A 6,299-nucleotide genomic window follows, 5' to 3' on the forward strand; every position below is an offset into this window, starting at 1 on the left:
AGATAAAGAGGAGAACAATGAATTGGGCATGCAACTTAAAAAGCTAGACAAAAGAACAAATTAAAAATCCCAATTAAATACTAAATTAGAAATTCCAAAAATTAAGGGAGAAATTAATAATATTGAAAGCAAGAAAACTATAGAATTAATCAATAAATTTAAGAGCTGGTTTTATGAGAAAACCAATAAAATAAATAAAACATTGGTCAGTTTGATTTAAAAAAAGAAAGAAGAAAACCAAATTACCAGTATCAAAAATGAAAGGGGTGATTTCACCACCAATGAAGTGGAAATTAAAGAAATCAATAGGAACTATTTTGCCCAACTGTGTGCCAATAAATTTGACAATCTAAATGAAAAGGATAAATATTTACAAAATACAAACTACCCAGGTTAACTGAAGAGGAAATAAAATCCTGATAAAAGTAAATGCCTAAAGAAAGCAGAATCAGGACCAGTCCAGATCTTCTTTCCAGAAGTACACAAGAAGCAATTCTAATCTAACGTCACAAAGTAGGCTGGAGGAAAGCGAGAAACCTGGGAAGACTTGTATTAACTGATACAGAATGAAGTGAACAAGACTAGGAAAATGATTTACACATGTATTTGTACACAGTAAGGTAGCTCAATGGATATAGCACTGGGTCTGGAATCAGGTAGAATAAGTACACATCCAAAATCAAACACTTACTAACTTTGTGGCCTTAGGTAAGTCACTTAAGCCTCTTTTTCTCAGTTTTCTCATCTCTCAAATGAGCTGTCTTAATCCACTGGAGAAAGAAAAGGCAAATCATTTTAGTATATTTGTCAAGAAAACCCCATGGACACTACAGTACATATGGTCGTTAAGAGTTAGAAATGACAGGATAATTGATCACCAACAACACATGTATATAATCACATATGTGGACATGCGTGTATGCATACATACCTATTGAACATGCACATATTACTCATGTGTGGTATGCATATGTATGTGTATATTTATATCTGCATGTGTATGTATAAACACACAATTTCCTTTTGGACATGACCAATAATAAAAGTGTTTTGTTTGATTACCTCTGTTTTTAAAATGAGTTTTCTTTATCTTTTCATTTGCAATAATGGGAAGTGGTTTAAAGGAAGAGAAGGTAAATTTTTATTGATTAAAATTTTTTATCTTTTTAAGTAGCAAAGGGCAACTTGACCTGTAGAATCTCCATAGTGGCCTTCAAGCTGACCTATCCATATTATTCCTTTATAGACAGTCCAAACCTTAAGATTTGGCATCAGAATTTTCTAGATTAAAGAAATATTTTATTTGTCTTGTAAGATCTTTCTTAGATGTTTAAGCTACAAAATGGCATGGACTAATATTTGCTTAGATGTGTACTCTGAGAATATATATTATTCAGTCATCATCCATGAGGTTCCTAACATCTTCTATTCTTTGCTCTTCTTCCTGCAAAAACACCCAACAGACTTGATAGAACCTTTCTTTGGATATGAACTGCCCTGATTAAAGAAAAATATTGACCCAACAATCAACTGAACAAAATGCTTTTTCCTGGCCATGGATTTCTGTATATTTTGGCTCCTAGCATTATAATGTAAGTTATTAAAGGGTAAAGACAGTCAGGCTATTATAATTGTGATCTCATCATTTCACATAAGGCTTGGCATATATTAAGTGCTTAATAAGTAGTTCTTCATTCATTTATTTATTACATATCTTCTATTTCATGACCTCAAAATTCTGTTTCATTTCTCATCAAAATATTCTAAAAGTTTTAAATATTAAAAGAATAATAACCATCAAGTGAGTTAACATAAAAGTACATTTCAAAAAATAAAATGTGCCTATCTCAAGAAACTGAGGGCCATAAAAAGGTTTAGAATCACACACAGGCTTACAGAATCCCAATTCAACTATGCAAGAAAACATGAACATACTCACTTTTATGATTCCTAAACTCCAATGGATTTGTGATTTCATTAATGGGGGTTTGTGCCAGTAATATATATTTAAAATCTTCCATTCATACACATCCTCTATGACAATGCCACTAATTTTATATAAGTTTGCCACTGCATACATTGTAGGGGCTTCCTTATGTTCTCTACACATTACAAGGAAATCCGTGGAGACCTTGTTCTATTTTATATGAGTTGTAGTTGTGTTTGAAGCAGACATATAAGTAAGATAAGGAGAATGAAGTTGTGAAAATCAGCTAGATTGGAACAAAAATATATAGAGGATCTCCATGTTAGAGAAAGGGAAATTACAGGGGCATTGATAGATTTAATAGACCTTCATTGTTATATTAATACACTAGTATTTTTGTATATTGAAGTAGCCTACTATCTCTCTGTAAGAGCAGAGCTGATCTTGTGCATCATTTATATAATTTTGACCATATAGTATTCCTATTACTTCTCAATTAAAAAAAAAAAAAAGCTTTGCTCATTACAGTTGCATGAGAAGGGGGAAGGGATGGGACAAGATTTGAGCATACCAATCTTTCTTTATTCCTTAGGGTTATATTACATGAACATATCGTCTGCCTCTATATCCTGCTTAGGATTGTAAGCTGAATTTACAAGTCACTGAGCTCTACATAATACTTGCAAAGCACTTTCATATAAATCCTCATTTGAAATGGGAAACATTGTCATATACCTTACTGGACAGAGCTTATAGGCTATATAAAAATAAAATGAGAGAGAAAGTGTATTTCACAGCAAAGAAAAACTCCAATAGTAATAGTGTAGTCTATGAAAAGGGTGATATTTTCTTTTATTTTTCTTTTTTTGGAGGACAATGCGGGTTAAGTGACTTGCCCAGGGTCACACAGCTAGTAAGTGTCAAGTGTCTGAGGCCAGATTTGAACTTAGGTACTCCTGAATCCAGGGCCGGTGTTTTATATACTATGCCACCTAGCTACCCCCTGACGTTTTCTTTCTTTCTTTCTTGTTTTATTAGCACCAGCCCTGGATTCAGGAGGACCTGAGTTCAAATCTGGCCCCAGACATTTACTAGCTGTGTGACCCTGGGCAAGTCACTTAACCCTCAATGCCCTGAAAAAAAAGTAGAAAAGAAAAGACCCATAGAACAAAAAGGGTGATTAATTCATCCTCCTAAGCCTTTAAAAAAAACAATATATGAAAAAGGGGAAGATCCATTTTTGTTAGGGACTAGGGTATAAAACAGGGCCTGCGAGCCCCCTTTTTGGGCACCCACTAGCTGCACACCAGGGTGCCTCCTTCTCATGAGAAGAAAATAAAGCCTTTGTCACCTCAAAAAAAAAAACAACACAACAATATATGCCTGTCTGTCTATCTGTCCATCATCTATCACCATACACAGGATGAGGAGAAACTGACTCACTCCCTGCAGAGCCCTCATCTTTTTGACCACATGCTAGAAGCTTCATTGATTGTAAATTGACCAGGTTTTTAGAGATGTTTACAAAGAGTATAAATAGTGCATCATGACCTATTCCTCCTCAAAAGTGTTTAGGTTTAATTTTTTTTCTTTTCCTCTTTGACAACTCCTTAATCTGAAGTTTTGGGGTTGTTTTTGACTGTTTTCTCTCACAACTAGCTAATATGGGAATTTTTCCATGACTACTCATGTATAACTTATTTTGAATTGTTTGATTTCTTGTGGGTGGGGGGTGGGAATGGAGAGAGGAAGAGAAGTTGGAAAAGTTTTTAAAAATTGATGTTAAAATTTGTTTTTACATATATTTTGAAAATAATATTCTATTCAACAACAACAACAACAACTAAATAGTGCATCATGTGGAAAAGGGCTAGGGCCAGAAGGATTCATCTCATAATTTTATTTGCTCCTGCCAGGTAAGATACTTGAACTGCTTTTACAGATGCTAAATAAAGACCACCTTCCAGAGTAAATGATAGTAACTCTTTTTAAGACTCTTAAAGGCTAGAGGTAGTTTAATTCCACAGGTATTATAACAATTTTACTAATAATTTTTACAAACTTTAACAATGACAATTCTCTCTACTATTCTGATTAGGTTGCTTCTACTATAAGAAAGCTCTTAAAAACATAGTCTAAGATATTCAATGTAACTTCTAACAATTCAAGAAAATGTACTAAGTATTCCTGTAATGACTTTTGTTACTGTTTGTCCAGATATCTTGAAAGAGTTTTTTTTTTTTTGGGGGGGGGGTGTCAGAATTTAGAGTTGGTTAACTGTACCAATTCAATGTAAATCAATAAGCATTTATTAAGTGCTTTCACTATGTCACTATTCTAGGTTCTGGGAACAGAAAGCCAAAGCAAAACAATCAATAACTTTAAAAATCTTACATTCCCTTGGGAAGAAATGCCATATTTAATACAAAGAAATACATTAATGTATTTAGAGTAAGTTTAGGTAACCAGCACACAGATGTAAGAATGGCAGTTTATTAACAATAAAAAGTAGTTCCAGAGGGTATCATGGAAAAATATGAAAGACTAGGGTAAAGAAATTGCAAATATGGAACTAATATTAACAGAAATAAGGAAGAAGGTGATTGTGGATAAGGCATTCCACAACTTTTAATAAGATTCTGAGCATATTCAGAGATCTATGTATTATCACAACTCTCAAAATAGTAAGGTGATATTGCCTGACAGGGTCTTGGGCTGTCTTCTTTTTGTTTTGGAAGACTTTACAAGTTTATTAGCAAACAATTGACCAAGTATTCCTTTTGTGTGCAATTCAATTTAGTCTTTAAAATGACCTAATAATTAAATGGTTGGTCAAGTTTGTCCAACCATTTTGACACATTAGTCAGGTGACTTTTTACTATTATCTGTAATAATGGGAAAAAACAACAACTATTCTACCATTTCTGGGGTTGATTCAGTCTACATTTTTACTAGAAAGGACCTAAGCAAACAATGGCACATTAACTTCTGTAACAATCCAATAAGACTGTCCCATTGTGCCATCTTTCTATGTCTAGCAAGAATAAAATTGTTAAGATGACGTTAGGCCAGTAGAAAATGAAACAAAGTAGATACAATTAATTCTAAATCACACCTTCATTATTGTGCTACTGGTATCTTATGAAAATATACATGATAAAGAAAAAAACAATATACTGCTGGTAAGAAAATGGTAAATCAAAAAATCTGGAATCAACAACATCTAAACACTGTATCGCCATTCATCCCAGTAGGAGTGGGGGTGAAGTACAGGGTAGAGACTGTCAGGGACAAGAAATTGTTTTGCAACAGAGATACTTGAGATAAACATGGGGCTGAATGACATCCTCTGAAACTGAGGGAGGCTTGATGATTAATATTCTGTCATAGATCTGTTACTTCTTTTCCTAAAAAGAAGGGAAGATCCTCTGCCTAGTTTCATCTACATGTTCTTTTCACATTCTGAGAACTCACCAACTACAGAAAGTTCATTTCTAAAAAGTGTACAAGGGACCCAATTAGCCTTCTTTTTGCTACCTAATATCAATCTTATAAAACTTTAAGGGGATCTCTCTTGATACAGTATTTTCCTTGAAAAGTCCTGAGACTGAGGACTGAAGGATGGAGGCTTGTGCGGGGTTTGTTAATGTGATTTAGGGCTTTGGTGAAGAATACTCCAGTAGTGTTGATCTCCATCACAGTTACATTATTCAGCTTTGCATGTGTTTCCTGCTGTTTGACAAAACTCTCTGCAGATACCCAGAGTTCAGTTATTTGAGTATTCCACATATCCTTAATCATGGTCTGGATCTCATAGGCCTGGGGCATGTTATCTGAAGCATGACTTGACAATAATTTGGTGAGGTCCATGTAGTAAGGACTAAGATTGGGGTAAATGTTTCCTCTTTCCTATCTTGATCACCTCCAATTTTTCAACATCCATTCAGGACGAATCATTCGACACTTCTGTCTCTGTTTTAGCTTAACTGCCAATCAAAGATGTACTTCCACAGGTAAACCAGCATTAAAAACCCTGAGATCCCCCTCTAACCAACATGAGGTAGATCTTGTCCAGGCTGAAATTGGGGATGATAGTGACCAGCTCCTTCTTGGTCAGGAACTACACCTTGGTTAAGTCCATGGGCCCAGCCTAGGGTCTTCTGGACTACCCCTTGGTCCTTGAAACAGAGCCCCAGAAAAATGGCTTGGACTGTATTCTTGGGAACAATGGACCATTTTTTATATAGTACCTAATGGGGTGATTTGAAAGGGCAAAAATTATGGAATGCATACATTATTCATGAATATATATCATAAACCTTTTCAGAAAGTTAGTCAATACTACACATGGTAAAAACTGAATAATATCTTC

At 34.5% G+C, this 6,299-nt stretch overlaps 1 pseudogene; it reads right to left on the bottom strand.

Annotated features, from left to right (window-relative positions):
* Nucleotides 1–5,486: 5,486 nt before the first annotated feature.
* LOC122747395 lies at nt 5,487–6,068 on the bottom strand (annotated as a pseudogene).
* Nucleotides 6,069–6,299: the final 231 nt, after the last annotated feature.

The sequence above is a fragment of the Dromiciops gliroides genome, chromosome 3 (genome assembly GCF_019393635.1).
Source record: "Dromiciops gliroides isolate mDroGli1 chromosome 3, mDroGli1.pri, whole genome shotgun sequence".
In the NCBI taxonomy this organism is placed as follows: domain Eukaryota; kingdom Metazoa; phylum Chordata; class Mammalia; order Microbiotheria; family Microbiotheriidae; genus Dromiciops; species Dromiciops gliroides.